This window comes from Stomoxys calcitrans, chromosome 4 (genome assembly GCF_963082655.1).
Source record: "Stomoxys calcitrans chromosome 4, idStoCalc2.1, whole genome shotgun sequence".
In the NCBI taxonomy this organism is placed as follows: Eukaryota; Metazoa; Arthropoda; class Insecta; order Diptera; family Muscidae; genus Stomoxys; species Stomoxys calcitrans.
The window spans coordinates 41,904,432-41,929,794 of record NC_081555.1 but is presented as its reverse complement, the minus strand read 5'-3'; the positions used below and the strand labels follow the sequence as shown (position 1 = coordinate 41,929,794).

At 41.5% G+C, this 25,363-nt stretch overlaps 1 protein-coding gene across 2 annotated transcripts in view; it reads right to left on the bottom strand.

Moving 5' to 3' along the window:
* Positions 1 to 25,363, bottom strand: part of LOC106081128 (protein sprint) — an 840,648-nt gene that overhangs the window by 575,263 nt on the left and 240,022 nt on the right. The window lies entirely within an intron of this gene.

Genomic DNA, 25,363 nt, shown 5'->3' with positions numbered 1-25,363 from the left:
GTATCTCCTGCTGAAAAGAACTACTTCTGTCTAGCACGGATTTATACCCAGACCACTTTCGGTAGCCCACTTTACTGTTGCACGTAGAGCTGAAGTATATCCCTTAGAGTGCTCTACAATTTGCACCTAACCGTTATTGCCACGTCATCGGCATATACCACTTTTACGCCTTTTTCTTCCAGAGACAATAATATATTGTTAATGGACAGATTTCAACTAAATTAATTGAAAGCAACATTGAGGAGACGAATTTTGATTCAGAAGTAACTATAATATTGGGTTGCCCAAAAAGTAATTGCGGATTTTTTAAAAGAAAGTAAATGCATTTTTAATAAAACTTAGAATGAACTTTAATCAAATATACTTTTTTTACACTTTTTTTCTAAAGCAAGCTAAAAGTAACCGCTAATAACTGACAGAAGAAAGAATGCAATTACAGAGTCACAAGCTGTGAAAAAATTTGTCAACGCCGACTATATAAAAAATCCGCAATTACTTTTTGGGAGTCGCAAAAGTTCCCCTATTATGTTTAGGGAGTCGCAAAAGTTCCTCTTACTATACAGCATTCATTCAGTCATAGAACGTTTAAGACATACGATCGATCCAAAAAAACGAAAATCGATTCTGACCATTACCTTGTTGAAAATCTAAAACTACAACCGCAACAGACGGAAATAAAATGCTTCATTCGACTGATACAACTGGCGTTTCCCATGTTTTTAGCAATCCCTTACGTCTCACAAAATCCTTAATCGTTTTCCATTCTATGCCCCTAGGCGGGTTCAAGTCTGGTATTGCACCCAAGTGCTGAAATCTGTTAGCAGCGAAAGGCGTAGGCACAGAAAGTTCTCCAAAGTCTCATCATCTGTTACTTGGCGCACCTATTCTGCATAAAAACGCCCGCGTTGTGACCCACAATGATCCTGAGAGTTATACTGACCTGCTTCCTCCCAGTAATATCCTCGTCTTAACATGATTCAACTCTCCCCATAGGGTTTTTGTCATTTTACCGATAGTTTTACTGTTCCAAAGGGCTACATGCGAATTCGTTGCCTACTTCCTTAATTTGGACTGCGGTAGCCCCGAATAGTTTCGCACTTACCAAGTCTATAAAGTAACCCTGTAGTGGAGAGGGCGTGCTTCATTTCACTCTTCAAAAAAAATCGCTATCTTGGAATAGGTACTGCCTATTACTCAAAAATTGTAAAGCCTCTCAGGAGTAGGCTCAAATTGTACTTCAAACACCCAAAATACAAAGAGCTGCAGTGATGTCGTCGCACCGTAGCATGTTGTCCACCCCTCCTATGGGTGTGGGTGCTTTGGCACCTATAATCGAGAGTGCCGGTATCATTTAGCCGCGAAAGCCGGACAATGACATAGGAAATGCTCCAACGTCTCATCATTTTGCCCGCGTGCCCTACACATGCTTTCACTTGCCGCACCGATTTTACATAAGTGAGCTCGTAGTCCTATGTGTCCCATAATCATACCGAGAGCTATACTGACCTCCTTCTTACTTCCTTTCAGTAATAGCCTTATCTTCTCACGAGGCTATTGCTGACTAACGAATGAGGAAGAGACTGATAACCCAGAGGGTTCCGCAGCTCGTCCCTAGCCTTTAAGTAATGGTTGTGTTTCCGATTCAAACAGTGTCTTCGAAACAGTTATCGCAGCCGAATCGAGAGATAAGGTCAGCAGAATGACGGCAGTAGTGAGTGATGGCCTTGCTAAGCTTCCAAGCAGGCAGAGCAGTAGGTATAGAATGCAGAATGCTGGTAGGGATAGAACTGACATTTCAATCACTTCTACGGAAGCCGAAAAAAGTATCAGATCACCCTAAGAGCATACCACTGCTAAGACGGAGAAGAGCGCTTTCAAGTACTCTCGGAAGACAAAGCCAGTCCTCCCTCAATGCAGACTTCAGTCACCATCCAACAGAGAGAGACAAGGTGTAAACAGGATTTCACCAGATCATCGGTAATAAGTGGAGGAGTGGATTTTCGTACATGTGTGGAACTCTGAATATGGTCCAGAGTTCCACTTTCGTACATGTGTGGAACTCTGAATAGGGTCAACTTATACCAATTATGAACTGCGAGAAGGGAGGGGCCATTTTGATGCAGCGCTTTTTGGTCAGCAGAATGTATTGATACCGCAAAAAAGTTCATTGGAAGTATCCACACTCCCTGGGGAGGCGCAAAGCTCGACCTGGTGAGATATATGGACATACCCCAGCTCACAAAGGTGACATTCTTCCCCAAGGGATGGGACAGCAAAATCGCGAAGAAACTCATAGTGCAATTCTTAGGCAAGCAGCACCAAGATTTGAGAAAGAGGAAAAACTCTTCCTTTGGTGGTGGCAATTGACTAAGTCTCCGTGACAAGTTTGGCTAAGACTAAAGGCACGAAGTTCTATGGGACCAAGCAGTGCAGTAACAAGAGAGTCAAAACAGCCTAATGAACGATAGAATCGTCACCGAATTTCTCAAGATTTGTAAGACTAGGATTGACAAAGATTCTAATATTGTATTGTAATATCAGGCAGTGCAGTGAGCAGTGCCTGGCTGTCTGAGAAGCTACTGATGCCAATCGTCGTAATGGCATTATATCTTAGCCATTCCACCACTTCCTTAATTGCAAGGGAGATCCTTGCAATTAAGGAAGTGTTTTATTACACTGCAGTGGTCGGGTAATATTTTCGACATGACCAGTTCTAGATCTGTAGAGTACACCCCAAAGCCCACCTGGTCGTTTAGTTTGGAACCATCCATGTAACTTCTGTTACGAAGGATATCGTAGTTCCAATCGGTTCTATCAGGAATAGTGGTACAGTAATTTTTATCAAAATGCGGCTCAGGTAGGGTGTAATCCACCTAGCCTGGAACATTGGATATTACATCAAGGATAACACAGAGTTCGTAGCCGACATGTGACCTAAGAAAAAGCTCCCTTAACCTCACGGCAGTGGTCGTTGTAATTTGTCTAGTCACAATGTCCAGAGGCATAAGATGTAGCATTAAATTCAGTGCAGCAGATGGTGTCGTCCTAATGATGCACAAACAAGGCATCCATTGGATCCGGTTAAGTATTGAGCAGTAGGTGGACTTTTGAAGCGCCGTCCACCAGAGCACAACACCATATAGCATTATAGATCTGACAACTGCAGTATATGCCCAATTCATGACGCGCGGTCTAAACCCCCCAACCTTTGCCAATGGCTCTCTTGCAGTTGTATAGAGCAAGAGTTGCGTTTCCTGCCCTTTCCAAAATGCTGTATTTGAAGTTTAATTTCCTGTGCAGCAAACCACCCAGGTGTTTTGGACTTACTGTATATGGAAAATTCCCTCCTCCCCAGGAGTCAGGTTCTACTGTAGGCAATTTGTATCTCCTGCTGAAAAGAACTAATTCTGTCTTGCACGGATTTATTGCCAGACCACTTTCGGTAGCCCACTTTGCTGTTGCACGTAGAGTTTCCTGAAGTATATCTCCTAGAGTGCTAGGAAACTTTCCTCTAACCGCAATTGCCACGCCATCAGCATACGCCACCACTTTTACACTTTTTTCTTCCAGACACAATAAAATATTGTTAATGCCTATATTCCGTTGAGGCGTTCCGCTACTGACCCATCATATTAGATCCACAGATCCCTAGACTGCTGTAATGCATATTTTAGTAAATAAGTTATTAGAAAATTTTCTTACGGTAGAGTTGAAGCCTTGCAACTCCAACTCCTTCCAGATTGACAGAGGTTTTACATTATTGAAAGCACTTTAAATTTCAAGAAATGCTACCATAGTATAATCGATGACAGAGAGAGAACCATCTATGCAGCCGATTAGGTCGTGAATGGCTCTTTAATAGATTTCCCTTTACTATGTGCATGCTGATACCGCGACAGGCGATCTCCAGGGATATTTGCCCTAAGTTATGTTTCTATCAACCTCTCAAGAGTCTTCAGCATAAAGGATGACAGACTAATAGGAAGAAAATCTTTCGCATTCGTGTGGTAAGGTTTTCCTGCTTACGGAATGAAAATGACTCTCGTGTTCCTCTATCCAACAGGTATATATGACATGCTGATACAAGCAGACTATATTTCCCTAAGCCAAGGAACCCGTCTATCAGACACAGCTTGTAAATGAACCGGTAATATATCATCAGGACGTGGCAAGAAGTCGAAACTTCCTATCGCCAAAAGGATTTTCGGCTCCCTACCAACCTCCGACGAATGCATAGCAGTGACAACCTCTTCTGGCGCCACGTTGTCCTTAGGAGAATTTCCCGGGAAATGTATAACAACGAGTAGTTCTAGTGTTTCCTCACCAGACATTGTCCATACATTCTCTGACTTGCAAATTTTACCCATACACATTCCACTAAGGAGGAGGGGCAAACTTCTCACATATCAATGAGTGCAGTCCGATTCAAAATTAAGTTCAATCATAAGGGGCCACGTTTTTATAGCCAAGTCCGAACGGCGTGCCACAGTGCTACAGCTCTTTGGAGAGAAGTTTTACATAGCATAGTACCTCACAAATGTTGCCAGCATTAAGAGGGGACAACCACCGCTGAAAATTTTTTCATATGTTCTCGCCAGGATTTGAACCCTGGCGTTCAGCGTCATAGGCAGACATGCTAACCTCTGCACTAGGGTGACCTGACTTCTGAATATACCCTAACGGAATAGGTCTCACGGAGAGAATCTTCCTTAGCCTAGATGCCTCAGATGTATCCTCCACGGAGCTGCAGAATTCTACCCAGGATTTTTTCTGCGCCTTTCTCAGGTCGCCCTTATATTTTCTTAGCTCAGCCTTATAGATGCCCCAATCGTGTGGTACTCTTGTGGCTTTTGCTCTGTTGAAGAGTTGTCTGCAGTCCTTCCTTAGACCAACCAGCTCTGGGGTCCACCATGGCGGTCGTTGTTTGCCCCTTGGCTTGGCACTAGGACATGCTGACACAAGCGAGTCATTCAAGGCCTTCGTGCTCCGCTTGACCATTATGTCTATGTCCTCCTCAACTTCCACTTTCTTTTCTGGTCTAGAAAGGATATTGGTGCAAAAATTTGTGCCGAAATTTATCTCAATCCGCCTTTCTTCTGTTTAGCCGAGGGACCACTTACTTTACTTTAACCGGCCATGACAGAATATTTGTTCCACTAGCCAAACGTAGAATAGCGTTCCAAGCGCCTTGATCTTCTGCGATCTTTCTAAAATCTCTGACACCAAGTTTCGAGGTGTCTCCCACCACTTGATCTTTCCATCGGACTTTTGGTCTTTCCGGTTTGCGTGTACCACCGTGTTTGCCTTCAAAAGACTTCTTTGCTGGAGCTTCCTCATCCATTCTGACAACATGACGTAGCCAATGCAGCCGTTGTATTTTGATGCGTGTTACTATGCTGTCCTCCTCATACAGCTCGTGTTTCATACGTCGCCTATATTCTCCATTAACGCAAACTGGTCCATATATTTTACGAAGAATCTTTCTCTCAAATACTCCAAGCACTGCCTCATCTGCTTTCACAAGTACCCATGCTTCAGAACCACATAACAGCACGGCTAGTATCAGTGTCTTGTATAGTGTAATCTTCGTCTGTCGAGAGGTGGCCTTGTCTCTAAACTTCTTACTTAGTCTAAAGTAGCATCTGTTTGCCAGAATTATTCTTCGCTTAATCTCAAATCTGGTGCCATTCGTTTCGGTTACGGCGGTGACGAGGTAGATAAAGTTACTGACTGTCTCAAAGTTGTGGTTCCCAACTTTTTGCATTCTTTTTATCTGCTCGGTTGTGCAAGGCTTTTCGGGGAGTTGAAACCATCCATTTCGTCTTATCTCCATTTACTGCCAGAACCATTTTCACTGACTCTCTTTCGATTCTTTCAAATGCTGCAGTTACTACTTCCGGTAACCGACCTATGACACCGAGGGACCACTTTTGCAGTATTTCCACCAAGGCTGGAACTAATATAGCTATGGTCAGAGAAGCTGTGGTCATCCAACATTTCCCAGTCGCATTTTCTTCCACTTCCTTTTTTACCTGTTCCTGTTAATAAAGGTCGGTTTATCCCCTTTATTATTACTTTCTACAATGAGGCTCTTCTTCCCTGCAAAAGCGGCTTCAACCAGCGACTTAAAATTTGAAGGCGTCATCTCTGATTCGTGTGCCATATATGGGGCAACCAACCAGTAATCTTTGGTACGTTTCATTTTTCACCAGAGGCTTGGGTCTATCGCTTATATTTGTTCAGACCGACTAGCAACCATTGGATTGTTTTGTAGATTAGGTGGATTTTTATGTTACAGTCCACCAGACCACAACACTATACTGCAGTGAAGATCTGGCAATCTGCAATCGATAATCAATGCATATTCCCTGGTTTATTAGACTTCGTTAAAGTAAACCTGACTTCGTTCGTTTACGAACATTTAATTAGTAAATAGGAAAACTGCTCTCATATGAATTAGTCCTGTCCGAAACAAGTTTCTGCTCAATGAAGGGGGACATCCTCTGCCAACGGCGAGCAACACCTACCCATAAAAAAGATGAACACCGCTGATGACCTCATAAATCCTTACAGAGTCAGTCAAGGGTAACCTGCTCTGGAAAATTTTTCAGATATTGTCTGCAGAATTCGAAACCAGACGTTCAGGCTCATAGGCGGACATGCTAACTACTGCGGCACAATGGGATCCAATTTAAATTTCGACAAACGGAATGACAAAATCAATCTACTTCCCATGCCATGGGGCTGGCGATGTCGAAACTTTGGTATTCTATGATATTATGATGACACTGCCCTTTAAAAAAGCCTTATATCATGCGATGATATTTTTTGTAAATGACTACAAAAATGTATGCAGCAACTTTGATTGTCCCGTTTTTCTAATTAAAGGCGGCATGGATTTTCCAAAACATAAAAAAAGCAAAAGTCATGTCATGTCAGTTGCCTCATATGTTGGATGCTAGATGCTGATTTATCGGCAAAGCCGCAGCTAACGTTTTATACAATAGATGCATATGCCATAACCCAATTGACCTTGTTTTAATCAATCATTTTGGCCAAATTAACTGTTGATCTGCCTCTTAAGTTACCAACACCAAATAAAAAACCTCTAAACTGTGAAATCATTGTCTATGATTTTACAGCAAAACCGTGAAAATGAAATTGTGTCTCTATGCAAAATGTTTTGGAGTTTTTGATTTCATCCAAAGGCGAGACAGGCACTTCAACCACCACATATTTTAGTAAAGGAGTATGAATCTACAGCCGTCATCTGAGCCGCTGGTGCATCGGACAAGAAAAACTTCTCCCCTTTTGGCGTGATTATCATAGGCCATAGGAAATCTTAAGTGGTAGTGTAGTTACAATGCTTATGGACCAAAACGCTTAAGTTTCAGCAGTGGTATGAGCATGTCAAATTAACAAAACCTATACAGACATGGATTATGGAATTATGACGAAGAAGAAGGAAGGTATACCATATGAATAGATATTTCGTAGAAATGTTGGGTTAATTTCCCTTCGAAGGTCTCCATTCAAGTCACCAGCTTTACTGATGGGGGAAGAACTGCTTAACAATATTTTTGAATGATATCTCTATAATGGGTATTCTGGGCTCCTTCAAAAGCGGCAGTATGGGCAATCACCCATTACTAGTGGTACTTAACCATATAATTTATTTTCTTTCTGCGATATTACTGCCTTCTTTAACCACTGCGACAGTGGGTTACGTCGCCAGGTTGAATTCAAATCCACAAGGGGAATGCGATTTACATGCAAGTTACTTCCAAACCGCGGCCACCTTATTGCTCCCATATGAGGTCTCAAAAAATTTAGGCTGGAACCACGCGCTCCTGACACTACCGGTACCAAACTGAAATCTCCTTACTCCAAATCATGATGTACTGATCACCTTGAAGGAAGGTGGAAGGCGGTGGTTTAGAGCGGCGTCATAATTCGTAGCACTGCATATTCCCTGCCGTTACGATGCTTAATCATCACAAAACAGAGTATTCTCGGTTATTCCTACCACATCTAAAAGGTCTCCAAGGTTAGCATAGATTTCTAGTGTAAGCATAGTACTGATATTCAGCCATTACATACCTCCAGTCCTTAGGTCGTCCGCAATTGAACAAAATTATTCGCGGATCGGACCGGATTCTTTTGCAGGAATGCATAAAGAGAACCATGTCCTATCAGTATGAAACCCAGACTTAGACTAAAGCCGAAAACTGCGCTGTCCCTTATGAAAGTTAAGTCCATCTCGTTTTTCATCTATCATCAAAAACTTTTGTGGAATTCCTGTTTTCACTCTGTACAGTTTCACAAGTAAATCAAGAGTGGAAGCGCTAAGTAACACCTGTAGTAGATCTGTAGACACATGATCTGTAGACCAGAGATAATCTTTTTCTTCCTGAAACGATCATGACAACACGATGACTTAACCCAAATCATTTCTCAGAATGTCGTTGATCACTATCTTCTTCACCCGATAAACATGGACCAGGGAACATATTATCTCTGAAACAGTCACTCCAGAATATTTAATGAGCGCTACGTTCCTAATGCCAGCTTCACAGGATCGAATCGTGGATAAACAATTCTTTGACAATATGTCTTTAAGAAACATTATCACCGTCTTGTACTCCACAATGTCAACACTAACACGATCGCTCCATTCAAGTTTCCAGCGCAAGACTGAAATATACTTCAACTAACATGAGCAGATCATCTGCATAGGCTGTGATAATAAAGAAGCCAGCCAAACGCGTTAGCAGATCCATTACTCAACAACCATTCTGATCGGATACCTGATATGAACCTTGAAGTCGAGTGAGAGGCACTGCTGCCAGCGGAACACTGTTGGATTGACGGAACCGTAGTATAGCCATGTGGAAGAACATGTTGCACGGATGAATGGATCAAAGCTAAAGAACAGAGTGGACCTGAGGGTTTACATTGAGAACTGACTGAGATCTGTTTTAGACTGCCTTACCATATTGCGGTTCTGCAGGCGGAGATCCGGGCGATCACGGAATGCGTGAAGTGGTGTGGTGCAAACGCGAAGACGTCGAGTCTGAACATCTTTACCGACAGTAAAATTGCCATAAGGGCAATAAAAACCAGGACGGTAAGGTCACGAACAGTCTTGAAGTGTAAGAAGGAGATTAAAGCCTTCTCTGAGTATGACAAAATCCGCATCATTTGGGTGCCGGGAAATGAAAGGGCAGACGATTTGGCAGCGAAGGCCAGACTACTGCCGTCAATAAACTTGGTTAACCCGAAGCCTTTGGGGTCGGCGCAGTCCGATTTAAGGGAGTGGGCGACGAATGCGCATGCGACATTGTGGAACAGCGAAACGGTCGGTAGGACGGCGAAAATCCTATGGGGGGATCCAGATCGTGAGAAGACGATGCTATTACTGAGAGGAAGCAAGAAGGAGGTCAAACAGCTTTAACATGGTCTGGACATGCTTTTTTTGTGATCTCTGTATGCGTAGAGTTCTGCTTCTTCGACGGGCTTTGGTGTATATTCTTGAGATTTTTATACAGTTTCGCTTATCTGACTCTCCACGAATTTTTTTTGCTGTCACAAATCCATGATGTATCTGTCACAACATAATGACCGCTGGCTGTAGTTGCGGTTATTTTTCTTATCAGCATCTTTTCACACTAACAAACAATACTTCACACTTGTGGTGTGGCTCATTTGGGATAAACTTCCATTACTCCTTAGTTGGTTGATGTTTGCCATAGCCGTTGCAATCTTCAACAGGCCACCGCTTGATTATAGAGTTGTTAGCCAATGTGGTTGTCATCATCACCATCATCATCCCGACCTACCATGTGCATGGATTGAGAGAGCTGGTGGTATGTTGTGGTGGATTGGTGATACTTAATATATGCCTCCCATCTGGGAAATTTAATACACATTTATGTACATATGTGTGGCTGTGGTCTGGGATGTCGAAGTCGGCGCTATAATCATTGGCATTGTGGCAAGTTTAATGTTGCACCAAAAGACTAATTTCCATACTTAAATGGTGTTATTAATTGCTAACAGCCTGTCATGTTATTCTCTAGCCAAGGAATACCAATGAGCCAGCCAGTCATTGTCCAAGGCCCGGTGTAGTTTGCCACTTGTTGTTCGCTGCTATTGTGGCTAAACCATGTTGTATTTTGTTTTTTCCTCCATAAGAATGATCAATCTCTTGGTAGAATCGCTTATAGCGGTTTTTAATGTAGCAAAACAAAGATTGTATCCGGATGTCTTGCGGTCGCCTCTTGGTCTGAACTACTTTTTATACCGAATTATTTGCGGTTAGTCAATGTTGTGGATTCAGCGCAAGTAATACAACACTGTCGAGCAGTTGAAGTTTCAATGGATTAAATTAAACAGGTTATTCGACAGCTAAGCATTTTTCAACTTAATTGTAAATATAATTCAACTTCTTTAGCTTGGTTTATGTAACTTTTTTAATAAGTCCTATAAATCCTTCGAGACAAAAGTGGTGAAGAAAGTTTTCTTAAGGACAATGAAGACTGAGCTGGTGTTTTTTACATTGGAATTTACGATATCGAAAGTTAGTGAAGTTATATCACTCCGCAGATCCGATGATGAAGGAGGCAACATATCTAGGCCTAGTCCTCATTTTAAAACTGTTCTGGGAAAGAAATATAGAGGCCGTAAGAAACTATGAGTCTTCCCCTTTTGCAGGAAAGCCTATGGCAGAAAGAAGGGGATTGGCATAATCTACTAAATATAGACTTCCATTATGAAACCATTGCAGATATATGGAAAGCTGTGGATTGGAGTAGTTGTATTTGAGAATTCGTGGAGATCTTAAAAATCTTCCGAAACAGAACAACGCAATAACTTATGTATATTGTAAGCTGATTCGAAAGCGACTATTTAAGTCTACATTCGGAACTAGTATATCGACATGGCAGCGATTCAGCATAAGAATCTCGACATACTGAAGAAGGATGGGACGGAAGGACGGGTAGTTCCATTCTGGATGGAGGAGAGTCTCAGACTACTTCGCAACGATACCAACTTCAAAATAGGATCTTGAGGACATGCATTCACCATGATTGGTCCTTCACGGATGTTATCAAGATGGCGCGGGAAACATGATGAAAGGTCTACATCGATCCACTTAATATCGTTGAGACTACCAGACAAGTGAAGGTCTTCAAGTCAGAGCTTTTTGTTATAATGAAAGCCGCAATCGGCATTCTTTTGGAGAGGTTTTTTGCCAAAACAATAGTGGCAATCGGCATTCTGCTTAACTTTTGGGAAATCTTTTGCCCTAAATACTTATATTTTATAAGGGTAGTATAGCGCTACTCAAGTCGTCGAGTTAGAAAACGTTGTGTAAAAAGCTGGCATTGAAATGTATGGAATCCTCAAATTAGCAAATCAGGCCTATAGCATTAGCTGACTTGATTTCCAGATCATATCGACTTCCCGGTAAATAAAGAAAGAGGACGAATATGCCAAAAAGGATTCGTCCTTGCAAAGTGAACCGCATATGTGCCTTTTTGAACCTCGAAGAAGGGATGGTCAGTGCGGAGGACAGTTTACGGTGGAAATCTATACTGAGCTGGTAGTCCGTCATGGCATCAGATAGAAGAAATTAATCGAACACTGCGCTATAGGCCCTTTTTTATACCCACCACCGAAGGATGGGGGTATATTCATTTTGTCATTCCGTTTGCAACACATCGAAATATCCATTTCCGACCCTATAAAGTATATATATTCTTGATCAGCGTAAAAATCTAAGACGATCTAGCCATGTCCGTCCGTCTGTCCGTCTGTCTGTTGAAATCACGTTACAGTCTTTAAAAATAGAGATATTGAGCTGAAATTTTGCACAGACTATTTTTTTGTCCATAAGCAGGTTAAGTTAGAAGATGGGCTATATCGGACTATATCTTGATATAGCCCCCATATAGACCGATCCGCCGATTTAGGGTCTTAGGCCCATAAAAGCCACATTTATTATCTGATTTTGTTGAAATTTGGGACAGTGAGTTGTGTTAGGCCCTTCGACATCCTTTGTCAATTTGGCTCAGATCGGTCCAGATTTGGATATAGCTGCCATATAGACCGATCCTCCGATTTAGGGTATTGGGCCCATAAAAGCCACATTTATAATCCGATTTCGCTGAAATTTGGGACAGTGAGTTGTCTTAGGCCGTTTGACATGTCTCTTTAATTTGGTCCAGATCGGTTCAGATTTCGATATAGCTGCCATATAGACCGATCCTCCGGTTTAGGGTCTTAGGCCCACAAAAGCCAAATTTATTATCCGATTTTGATGAAATTCGGGGCAGTGAATTGTGTAAGGCCCATCAACATCCTTTGTTAATTTGGCTCAGATCGGTTCAGATTTGGATATAGCTGCCATATAGATCGATCCTCCGATTTATGGTGTAAGGCCCATAATAGCCACATTCATTATCCGATTTTGCTGAAATTTGGGACAGTGAGATGTGTTAGGCCCTTTGACATATTTCTTCAATTTGGTCCAGATCGGTTCAAATTTGGATATAGCTGCCATATAGACCGATTTCTTAATTTATGGTTTTGGGCCCATAAAATGCTCATTTATTGCCCGATGTCCCCGAAATTTGGAACAGTGAGTTAAGTTAAGCCCCTTGACATACTTCTGCAATATCGCACAGATCGGTCCAGATTTGGATATAGCTGCCATATAGACCGATATCTAGGTTTTAGGTTTTGGGGCCATAAAAGACGCATTTATTGTCCGATGTCGCTGAAATTTGAGACAGTGAGTTTGGTTAGGCTCTTCGACGTCCTTCTTCAATTTTGCCCAGATCGGTCCAGATTTGAATATAGCTGCCATATAGACCGATCTCTGGATTTAAGGTTTAGGGCCCATAAAAGAGGCATTTATTGTCCGATTTCGCCGAAATTTGGGACAGTGCTTTGTATTAGGCTCTTCGACATGTTTATGCAACTTGGCCCAAATCGGTCCAGATTTGGATATAGCTGCCATGTAGACCGATATCTCGATTTAAAGTCTTGGCCCCATAAAAGTCGCATTTATAATCCGATTTTACTGAAATTTGACACAGTGACCTATGTTCGGCTTTTCGACATCCGTGTCGTATATAGTTCAGATCGGTATGAGGTATATGAGTATAAGGTATGAAATTTTCACCGAATTTTGATGAAAGGTGTTTTACATATATACCCGAGGTGGTGGGTATCCAAAGTTCGGCCCGGCCGAACTTAACGCCTTTTTACTTGTTTTATCACATATGGGTATCCCCCCTAATGGTTACTGCAGAAGAACGATGAGACAAGGTAGGATGTTGAGACGAATGAGTACTTGATAGGACAGGAACGAGTGATTGATGACTTCATATCCGATTCTGTAGACGCTCAGGTTCTTCGACATAAATAGGCAGTTATTCTCCGTTTAAGGCTATCTTGCCCATGTGCCTGTCACCATAAATAAATCAACCGGACGCTATGACCCCGCGGGGAAACAACAAAATCCTCCAAGCGCTATTATCCACACTCTTTCTAGATTTGTGAACTTTGGTTTTTTTATTTCCACCACCATAGGATGGGGGAACATTAATCTAGTCATTCCGTTTGTACAAAAATTCAAATTGCAAATGCAAATTTTGTCCATGAACATTCCACTAAGGAACAGGGGCAAACTTCTCACATATCAATGAGTGCAGTCGCGATTCAAGTTTAAGCTCAATGATAAGGGGCCTCCCTTTTATAGCCGAGTCCGAACGGCGTGCAGCAGTGCGACACCTCTTTGGAGAAAAGTTTTACATGGCATAGTACCTCACAAATGTTGCCCCACCATGTTCTCCATTGTCTCTTCTCTCACTTGCATGTCGTAACCTAACCTTTTCAGTTTGGATATGGGTTTTTGAGAGAAACTTTTTCGTCATGGCGGCATCATTAACGCTATCGACCTGTTCGCAGAAAATATTTCAGGAGACATATTTTTCACCTTTCATCATCTTATTGTATTCCTAGAGCTGAAGTGATTTGTTACCAAGTCTGAGGACCTCTTTGCGAATTTCCCTAGTCATCCAGGGGTTTTCTTGGGCCAATTTCCTTTGTGTTAAGAGGACAACTATCTGCGAAAGACCCCACTACTGCAGTCGTAATCCTATTGACATTGTCGTCAATGTTTTCTATCCTTGGACCTAAATTATCTTGGCCAAGTTTTCTTCTTGGTTGTCTTTAATTTAGAGATTTAAATGCAACGAATGTGGTTAATGTGGTAGTTTTATCATAGATGCATTTTCGCTGTTAATACGATTCAAATACAACATACCAACGCATGGTCCTTGTTGAAGCCATCACACCTAATATGGTTGAAAAGTCTTCTAACCAAAGACGAAACGCGTCCCATGGTAGATGGTGTGTGTTGCTAACTTTGGCTTTCCTTTTCTATTTGCATCTCCGATCATTGAGCTCGTCTCGAAAGAGAAAACAAACAAAAATTGTAAAATTTAATGATCTCCGTCCCAACAGGCAAAAACTTGAAAAATGAAAAATTCGGCAGAGCCCGGCCAGGATTTGAACCTGGGCACACGGAGCAACAGCAAGAGCCATTGCCATTGTCTTAGCGTTCGAAGCCATCAATACAACTTCCAACGGATGAACAAAATCATGTGTAGTACGGAAGAAGTGTAATTTGCCGCACAAAGAATATCTCTCATTACACAAAAATACATGCATTGGGAAAAGTACAGCTAATAGACAGGATTGTCGAATGTGGTTAATGTGGTAATTGTATCATAGATGCATTTTCGCTATCAATACGATTCAAATACAACATACCAACGCATAGTATGTTTGAAAAGTCTTCTAACCAAAGACGAAACGCGTCCCATAGTGGTTGGTGTGTGTTGCTATCTTTGGCTTTCCTTTTCCATTTGCATCTCCGATCATTACGCCCGTCTCGAAAGAGAGAACAACCAAAAATTGGAAAATTTAATGATCTTTAATGAATATTTTGATTGTCCAAAGGATTCTTGAGTCAATTTCTTAACTCAATTACCTGAACTGACATATATGTGTATCAAGCGCAAGTTCTGGAGTTTGCTCACTAGACATTATACATTCATTTTCTGACTCTGTATGTATCCTATCGTAATAAATATGGAGGTGTGGATCTTCCGTAGCCTAGTTATCTCGAATGTATTTTCCAAGTAGCTGTAGAGTTCAATCGGGGACTTTTTGTGGGAAGTTTTTCATCTCGCCTATATATCTTCTTAACTCAGCCCCATAGAAGTCCTATTTTTGCGACTGTTTCGTAATTCTACGGTCGGTATTTAGCAACACTTTCTTAGATCAATTAGATCTGTGGATCATTTTAATCAAAAAGGACAAACGCAGTTGACATTTTGTTCGAAAAACATTAACGCCTTAGAATCATCATTCACTCCATCACTAGATAAACACATTTTCGGTTGCATTACCATTCATCTTAAGTTTCTCTTTTCTAATCCGCATTCCAAGTTGGATTAATTAAGACAACAGCATAAAACGAAAGTTCACATGAGAATCTTGGTATGACTTTCCAAGATTTCATGCAAGTTGTTTTTCAACATTACTCCTAATGATTAACATCAATGATACCATACATCTGGCAAAGATTTTAATAAAAATTTCATTTCATTTTGGATGTTTTAGTTAAAGAAGGCCTCAGGAAAAAACAATAAAAAGCCATGTCATAGGGTAAATGCTTACAAATAAATACTCGCAGTTTATATAGCTAAGGGAAAAATTAAATAGACAAAAATCACCATTGAAGCAAAGAAAATAAACAAAAAATCACATCTCACAATAAAACGTGACCGTCTTAGAAACAATCAAATTGATGTTTGGGGCCTGTTTGTTTGTTTCCAATTCCATGTTCAACGAGTGTTATAAATTATTGCACTCTATTTTGTCTTGAAATGCTTAACGTTTATTGCTATCAAATGTCTGACAGTCGTTTAAAATCGAAAAAGGCATTGCTTCCATAAAAAAAAAAAAAAACAAAAGTACAGATGTTAAGGCATTTCCTATCTGCCTGCCTAACTGCCAGCCTTTCAGCTGACTTACCAGTCACTATCCAATGAGGTTGACTAGGTTCAATGAGGCAACAGGCATCGAAAAATAAAAAAAAGACATGAACTCTACTTGTACAGAACTGTTTATTGTTACACCTCCAAATTTGTGTTCGTAGTTAATTTAACCATGATGGATGGTTTCCTGAATACTTTGTCGTAGTGGTGGTGGTGGTGGTAATGCGATCAAATGCCAATTCATTTTACAACTTTTTTCCGTATTCTATTTTAGGGGATTGGCTGAGTGTAATGAAATGCGGGAGTACGAGGATTGCCAAATTTTGTAATGGAGAAAATGAAAACGCCAAAGTCTAAGCAAAAAGAAAAGCATTTTTGTGAACAAAAATAAGGAAAATCGTATCCATCATACTCGTATGGCTTGGCAAAGTGACAAAATTTAATTAAATGGATTGACGAATTTTAGGATATTTTCTAATTTTGGGTAATATATCTCGATCAATGTTCTGAATATGAGGATTACAATGTACATCGTGCATATTTAAAAAAAAAAAAAAAAAAAAAAAAAAAAAAAAAAAAAACTTGTACTGATTAATGGATACACAGACGCACATAGCTAACTCGAATCAGAAAATGAATCTGAGTACATCCGTATACTGAACAAGGGATCAGTCTCTCTACCTTCTGAGTGTTACAAACACATCCACTAAGTTAGAATACCCTCGCTGAGACTCGAGAGGAGAGTTAAAGTGGGATGTCATGTGGCACTGGCTCTTAATTAAATACTGAGTACCAATGATACTCGAGATGACAAGGCGAGTTATTGGCGCCTTCAAACAACCAATGGCCAACATCAGCGTCTGTTGCCAGGTTAGGGGAGGCTGGAGGCTAGCGTCGAATCTTGGAGAAAGTAATTCGCCACAACGAAGGACAATCCCATGGCAGCCGGTTGCACGCACCGGATTGACCCGATAGAATCCTCATCGGCAAGGGCTGCCGCCTCAGTGTACGTGCTAGGACTTCGTGGCAAGATCAATGAGATTGTGGACTTTATGAGTCGGAAGAGCATATTGGTCGCAGCGATCCAGGAGATAAAGCTGACCAACACCTGCTGCTTGAACAGTTGTCACGGTTACAATGTGCTACGTAAGGATCGCTCAAGAAATGGAGGTGGGGGATTGGCCTTCGTAATGCACCATTCCGTGCAATATAGACCTATCTCGCCTGCGCATGGCGCTAATGACCCCTACATAGATTGCATGGGGATAGCAGTCAGGTCCGGTACTGCCGAGATAGAGCTATACAACGTGTACATACAGCCGGTTGGTAGCAGTGTCCCGATTAATGGCCACGCTACAACCCCGACATAAGTGGGTTGCTATCGGGCCATAATCGTCTGCTTCTAGGGGACTTTAATGCGCATGCCCCCAATAGGACTACGAGGAGGTGCAGCAACTCGCCAGACATCTCCATTGCATCCCCTGATCTCCTGATAATTCTCCCCATAATTCTCACCATCGACTGACTACCCGACTTCATAACCTCTGACCGCCGAACGTTTATCAATCATAAGAAGGCCGATTGGACTGGCTTCAGAGAGTACACCAATCGCCGCCTCAGTGAACTGCCACCCCACTCTGATGTGCTTGTGGCCCAAAGGAAATTCCGAGACATCATTAACGCAGCAGCCACTCGCTTTATACCAGCCGGTCGAATATCCCAAGTGCGGCCCAATTTCCCGGCGCAAGCAGTGGTACTCGCAAATGAGCGTGATGGGATTCGTGCTATGGACCCCGCTAACCCCAGAATCAGCGATCTGAATCTGCAAATAAACAGGGTAGTCAACGAACATAAACGGAATTTGTGGCTAAAACACTTGGAGCAATGTAACTTAGGCACCGGTGTAGGCAAACTGTGGTCTACTGTTAAGTCTCTCTCGAACCTTGGTAGACGGTCACTTTTGGCGAAATTACCGTGACTGATCCGAAGAGATGTGCCAGGTTGTTCAACCGTCAATTTATTGTGCATCCCGAGAGAGGCAGGGCAAGGAGGAGAGCCATTCGCCGTATTCGTGGTCTCCGAGCCGATCAACAGCCATCACAATTAACCGTGGTCGAAGTTACGAATGTCATCCGTGGCACCAGATCATCTAAGGCGTTGGGCTCCGACGGAATCTCTACATTGATGTTGAAGAATCTGGATTCACCTGGAGTTGAGTACCTTCTTATAGCTCCCGATGTCTGGAAATGGGCAGTGTAATCCCGCTACTGAAGCCTGGAGAGGACCCGAGTTTGGGGGAGTCGTACAGACCGATCTCCCTATAAGAGTACACACTTATAGTTCCCGATGCCTGGAAATTGGCAGTGTAATCCCGCTACTGAAGCTTGGAGAGGACCCGAGTTTGGGGGAGTCGTACAGACCGATCTCCCTTCTCTCACCAGTGGCAAAGACGCTTGAGGCATTACTCCTCCCGAGCCTTGTAGAAAATTTTCCATTCGCCAAGCATCAACATGGATTTCGAAGACTGCATAGCACAACAACAGCATACGTCTTTCCATTTACTTTTTCTTTCTGCGGAATAGACGTTTCTTCCCTCCTTTTCTGCTGCTAGATGAAGCAGAGGTATCGGGAGAAAAGGAGGGAAGAAAAGTCTATTCTGCAGAAAGAAAAAGTAAATGGAAAGATTTAAGCGTGAGCGTGAGCGATTTAAGATGTACAGTAGTAAGAATGAAGTCCGGAAATTCTACCAAAGAATTAAACATCAAACCGATGGGTTTGGTGCAGGCACATACTTCTGCAGAGACAAAGAAGGGAATATGGAAACTGACACAGATAACATGCTGAGCATATGGAACGAACATTTTACCCAACTGCTAGTGTCCGACGTTGACGGCGAAGAGGATACCGCAGAACCAATCCATGATGATGGTATAGAATGTTTAGAATGAGGTCCAAGAAACAGTGACTCGACTAAAGAACAACAAGGCAGCTGGAGTCGACGGGTTACTTGCTGAACTATTTAGACCGGAGGCGACACGCTGATAAGGCGTATGCATCAGCTTATCTGCGCAATCTGGCTAGAAGAAAGCATTCCCGATGATTGGAACCTCAGCATACTTTGTCCCATACACAAGAAAGGAGACAAGACGGAATGCGCCAACTACACAGAAATAAGTCTTCTCCCCATCGCATACAAGATACTCTCGAGTATAGGTTAGGTTACATAAGAATGGCAGTCCTTTACAGACTCACTTAGACATTTTTAAGTCCATTGTGATACCACAGTAGCGACAGACCATGGCTTCTGGCGGGAATCGAAGCCACGTCCCTTGCACTGGTAAGCCAAGCACGCTACCAACTCGGCTACCGGGGCGCCCTGCTCTCTAGCGTACTGTGTGAAAGATTAAAACCTTAATTCAATGTGGTAAGATGGCCCTATCAATGCGGCTTTAGACCAGGTAAATCCACCTTGGATCACATATTCACACCGCGCCAAATCCTGGAAAAGACCCGACAAGGACAAATCAACACATACTACTCCTATACTCCTATACGTTCAAAGGTATTTCAAGTCATGTCTGAGTTTGGTATCCCTGCAAAATTAATAAAACTCTAAAGGACGACACTTGCCCATACGCGTTTCTCAGTAAGAATAGGAAAGAATCTCTCCGAACCATTTAATACCAAACGAGGTTTCAGACAAGGAGACAGCCTATCGTGTGATTTCTTTAATATCCTGTTGGAGAAGATCATACAAAATGTAGATGTGAATAGATATGGCACACTAATCACAAGAAAACACATCCTACTCGCCTATGACAACGGCATAGACATCATAGGTCGGTCACCGGGAGTAGTAACTGCAGCATTTGAAAGAATCCAAAGAGTGTCAGTGAAAATGGGTCTGGAAGTAACTGGGGCTAAGACGAAATGGATGGTTTCAACTCCCGAAACACCTTGCACAACCGAGCAGATAAAGAAAATGGAGAAAGTTGGGCTACCACAACTTTGAGATAGTCAGCAACTTTATCTACCTCGGCACTGCCGTAACCGAAACAAATGACACCAGTTTTGAGATTAAGCCAAGACTAATATTGGGAAACAGATGTTACTTTGGACTAAGTAAGCAGTTTAGAAACAAGACCACCTCTCGACAGACGAAGATTACACTATACAAGACACTGATACTACCCGTGCTGTTATGTGGTTCTGAAGCATGGGTACTTGTGAAAGCAGATGAGGCAGTGCTTGGAGTTTTTGAGAGAAAGATTCTTCGTAAACTATATGGACCAGTTTGCGTTAATGGAGAATGTAGGCGTCGTATGAACCACGAGCTGTATGGCGACGATAGCATTGTTACACGCATCAAAATACAACGGCTGCATTGGCTAGGTCATGTTGTCAGAGTGGATGAAGAAGCTCCAGCAAAGAGTCTTTTGAAGGCACACACGTTGGTATACGCAAACCGGGAAGACCAAAAGCCCGATGGAAAGAGTGGTGGGAGACACCTCAAAACTGCGTGTCTCGAAACTTCCGGCTAATGTTTTTCCCACCCCCTATGACATTCAGAGATTTAAGACAAATATCAATGAAGACTACATCCTTTTCCATTTCGTAATTTTCTTTCGCCTACGCAATGCACTGCATTCATAGGGGACATCCCCTGCGTGTTGCTGAATAGAAAAAAAAAACTTGGTGTCAGAGATTTTAGAATGAGCGCAGAAGATCGAGGCGCTTGGAGCGCCATTCTACGTACGGCTAGTGGAACATAAGTTCTGTCATAGCCAATTAAAGTAAAGTAAGTATGACAGTAGTAGTGTAGGGTATATCTCTCAAAATTCTGCATTTAATAACAACTTCTTTGTGAAATCGTTTCTTAAACCCCACAAAGCCATAATCACTTCAAATTCCCAATTCAACTGAAATCTCGCACAAATCAATTGAGCATGTCCGTTATGGGGAAAATGCGATTTCAAATAAATTCAATTCAACTTTCAAGCATTATCAAATAAACTTTGCTTGCATTCATGCACTTCATGAATTTGTAATTAAAATTGTTGATGGGCGCTGACATTGAAATGTCAAACGGGACAATTGATTTCCTTGTGGCGGTCAAAGTCAATCGCTGGAATATTAAAATCCAAAAAAATCCGGCGGCATGGAATATGTTTGGGCTTAAATAACCATTCCCAAGCGCAATTTCTCAGGCAAAGCCATGGTAAGAAATCAACCAAAGTGCACATGACCATAAATTGTGGTGGCAGTGTTATGGCGCTTTGCAGCGACCATAAAAATCTTTTGGAAGTCAGAGAAGAAATCATCAAACAGCGCATAACTCAAAACAGAGAGACCGACATTGGGTTAATGGATACATTTTACTCAAAATCAAATGACAACAGACATACGTATTAAGAAGTTATGCAATTAAGTTACTGAATCGGTTATTTTCTGTGGCCGCTTAGCCAACTTATTTGTATTCCATATATAACAAAAAATAAGCCACACCATTGGCGGCTCCACCCCATCGATTTGTTGAGTCCATTGTGTTAGAATTGTTGGAGTTATTGAGCTGCCCAAAAAATAATTGCGGATTTTTCATATAGTCGGCGTTGACAAATTTTTTCACAGCTTGTGACTCTGTGATTGCATTCTTACTTCTGTCAGTTATCAGCCGTTACTTTTAGCTTGCTTTAGAAAAAAAGTGTAAAAAAGTATATTCGATTAAAGTTCATTCTAAGTTTTAATATTAAAAAAAAATCAAGTAAAGCGTGCTAAGTTCGGTCAGACCGAATCTTATATACCCTCTGCCATGGATTGCATTAATCGATTTCGGTTCCCGGCATCTCTGCGTAGACAAAAAAAAGGATAGAAGAAAAGATTTGCTCTTTGCTTGTTAGAGCGATATAAATATATGATCCGGTTAAGACCACAATTGAATTATATGTTGTAGGCCAGTGTAAAATGTCAGCCAATTCGAATAAGAATTGCGTATTTTGGGGGCTCAAGAAGTAAAATACAAAGATCGATTTATATAGGAGCTGTATCGGGCTATAGACCCATTCAGACCATAATAAACACGTATGTTGATGGTCATGAGGGAATTCGTCGTACAAAATTTAAGGCAAATCGGATAATAATTGCGACCTCTAGAGGCTCAAAAAGTCAAGTCCCCAGATCTGTTTTTATGACAGCTATATCAGGTTATGGACCGATTTGAACCATACTTGGTACACTTGTTGGATATCATAACAAAACACGTCGTGCCAAAATTCATTCAAATCGGATAAGAATTGCGCACTCTAGAGGCTCAAGAAGTCAAGACCCAAGATTGGTTTATATGGCAGCTATATCAGGTTATGGACCGATTTGAATCATACTTGGCACAATTGTTGAAAGTCCTAACAAAATACTTCGTGCAAAAGTTCATTCCAATCGGATAAGAACTGCGCCCTCTAGAAGCTCAAGAAGTCAAGACCCAAGATCGGTTTATATGGCAGCTATATCAGGTTATAGACCGATTTGAACCATACTTGGCACAAATGTTTGATATCATAACAAAACACGTCGTGCCAAAATTCATTCAAATCGGATAAGAATTGCGCCCTCTAGAGGCTCAAGAAGTCAAGACCCAAGATCGGTTTATATGACAGCTATATCAGGTTATGAACCAATTTGAATCATACTCGGCACAGTTGTTGGATATCATAACCAAACAGGTCGTGCAAAATTTTATTCCAATCGGATAAGAATTGCGCACTCTAGAGGCTCAAGAAGTCAAGACCCAAGATCGGTTTGAATGACAGCTATAACAGGTTATGGACCGATTTCAACCATACTTAGCACAGTTGTTGGATATTATAACAAAACACGTCGTGCACAATTTCATTCCTATCGGATAAGAAATGCGCACTCTAGAGGCTCAAGAAGTCAAGATCCAAGATCGGTTTATATGGCAGCTATATCAGGTTATGAACCGATTTGACCCATACTTGGCACAAATGTTGGATATCATAACAAAACGCGTCGTGCCAAAATTCATTCAAATCGGATAAGAATTGCGGCCTCCAGAGGCTCAAGAAGTCAAGACCCAAGATCGGTTTGAATGACAGCTATATCAGGTTATGGACCGATTTTAACCATACTCGGAACAGTTATTGGATATCTTAACAAAACACGTCGTGCAAAATTTCATTCCAATCGCATAGGAATTGCGCACTCTAGAGGCTCAAGAAGTCAAGACCCAAGATCGGTTTATAGGGCAGCTCTATCAGGTTATTGGCCGATTTGAATCATATTTAGCACAGTTGTTGGAAGTCGTAACAAAACACGTCATGCATAATTTCAAAACAAGTCATGCTAAATCGGTTAAGAATTGCGCCCTCTAGTGGCGCAAGAATTCAAGAGTCAACATCGTTTTATATGGAAGCTATATCAGGTTATGAACCGTTATGAACCGTTTTGAACCATACTTGTGCTAAGTGGGAAGTCATAACGGCACTCGTTACGAAATATTTCAGCTAAATCGGATTGAAATTGCGCCCTCTAGAAGTCAAGACCCCAGATCAGTTTATATGACAGCTATACCAGGTTATGGAACGATTTCAACCAAAATTAGGACCATTGTTGGACGTCATACTAAAACGATATGTGCAAAATTTAGGCTTATAGGATGAAAATTGCGCCCCCTAGAAGCTCAAGAAGTCAAGACCCCAGATCGATTTATATGGCAACTTATGAAAACATGGAACGATATGGCCCATTAACAATCCCAACCGACCTACACTAATAAGAAGTAATTGTGCAAAATTTCAAGGGGCTAGTTATACTCCTTCGAAAGTTAGGCAGACAGACGGACGGGCATGGCTTGATCGACTTAAAATATCAGGACGATCAAGAATATATATACTTTATGGGGTCTTAGACGAATATATCAAAGAGCTTTGTAACATCTCCAAATATTGATGTGCGACCTCTTAAAGTATATATATTCTGTATCGTCTGTGTATTGCAATATACTAGCAACAGTCAGGCAATCCCAATGGTAAGTAATGTACGTTGGACCTCCACACATTCTACGATCAAAGGCAACCAAAACATTTACTAGTCATAATACTTTACTTTGAACTTTGCCATCCCTACTAATGTGCAAATAAGTTAAACAGAAATTTGCAAACGATTATATTTTCCTGTAACAAGTCTTTACAAACTGACACAGCATATCGTGTGAACCTTTATAGCCATAGCAATTAAGCTCCACAAAAACTTACTCAAGTTCTCAAAGGAAGTTATCTAAATTCAAAGTGTAATTATGTTATGTTGATATCACACCGAGTTACTAAAGTGCTCAACTATCAGTGTGGGAGTCATGAATTCACTTCTCACCAACAAATTTCCATTTTGACAATGGGTTTAGTTTGCATTGTAATGCATCAAATCTTTTGATACCCTCCACCATAGAATGGGGGCATACAAATTTTGTCATTCTGTTTGTAACACCTCGAAATATGCGTCTAAGACCCCATAAGGTATATATATTCTTGATCGTCGATCTTGGGTCTTGACTTCTTGAGCTTTTAGAAGGCGGAATTCTTCTTCAATTTGGCTGAAATTTTGCCTGAGGTGTTTTATTTTGAATTCCAACAACTGTGCTGAGTATGGTCCTAATCGGTTCATAACCTGATATATCTGCCATATAAACCAATCTGGGGTCTTGATTTCTTGACCCACTAGAGGACGTAATTATTATCCGATTTGGCTGAAATTTTGCACGAGGTGTTTTTTTATGACTTCCAACAACTGTGTTGAGTACGGTTGAAATCGGTCCATAACCTGATATAGCTGTCATATAAACCGATCTGGGGTCTTAAATTCTTGAGCCTCTAGAGGGCGCAATTATTATCCGACTTAGAAGAAATTTTGCACGACGTGTTTTGTTATGACTTCCAACAACTATATTAAGAATGGTTCAAATCGGTCCATAACCTGGTATAGCTGCCATATAAACCGATCCGGGGTTTTGACTTCTTGAGCCTCTAGAGGGCGCAATTCTTATCCGATTTGGCTTAAATTTTGAATGAGGTGTTTTGTTATGACTTTCAACAACTGTGCTAAGAATAGTTCAAATCGGCCCATAACCTGATATAGCTTCCATATAAACCGATCTGGGGTCTTGAATTCTTGAGCCACTAGAGGGCGAAATTATTATCAGATTTAGCTGAAAATTTGTACAACGGCTTCTCTCATGACCTTTAACATACGTGTCGAAAATGGTATGAATCGGTTTATAG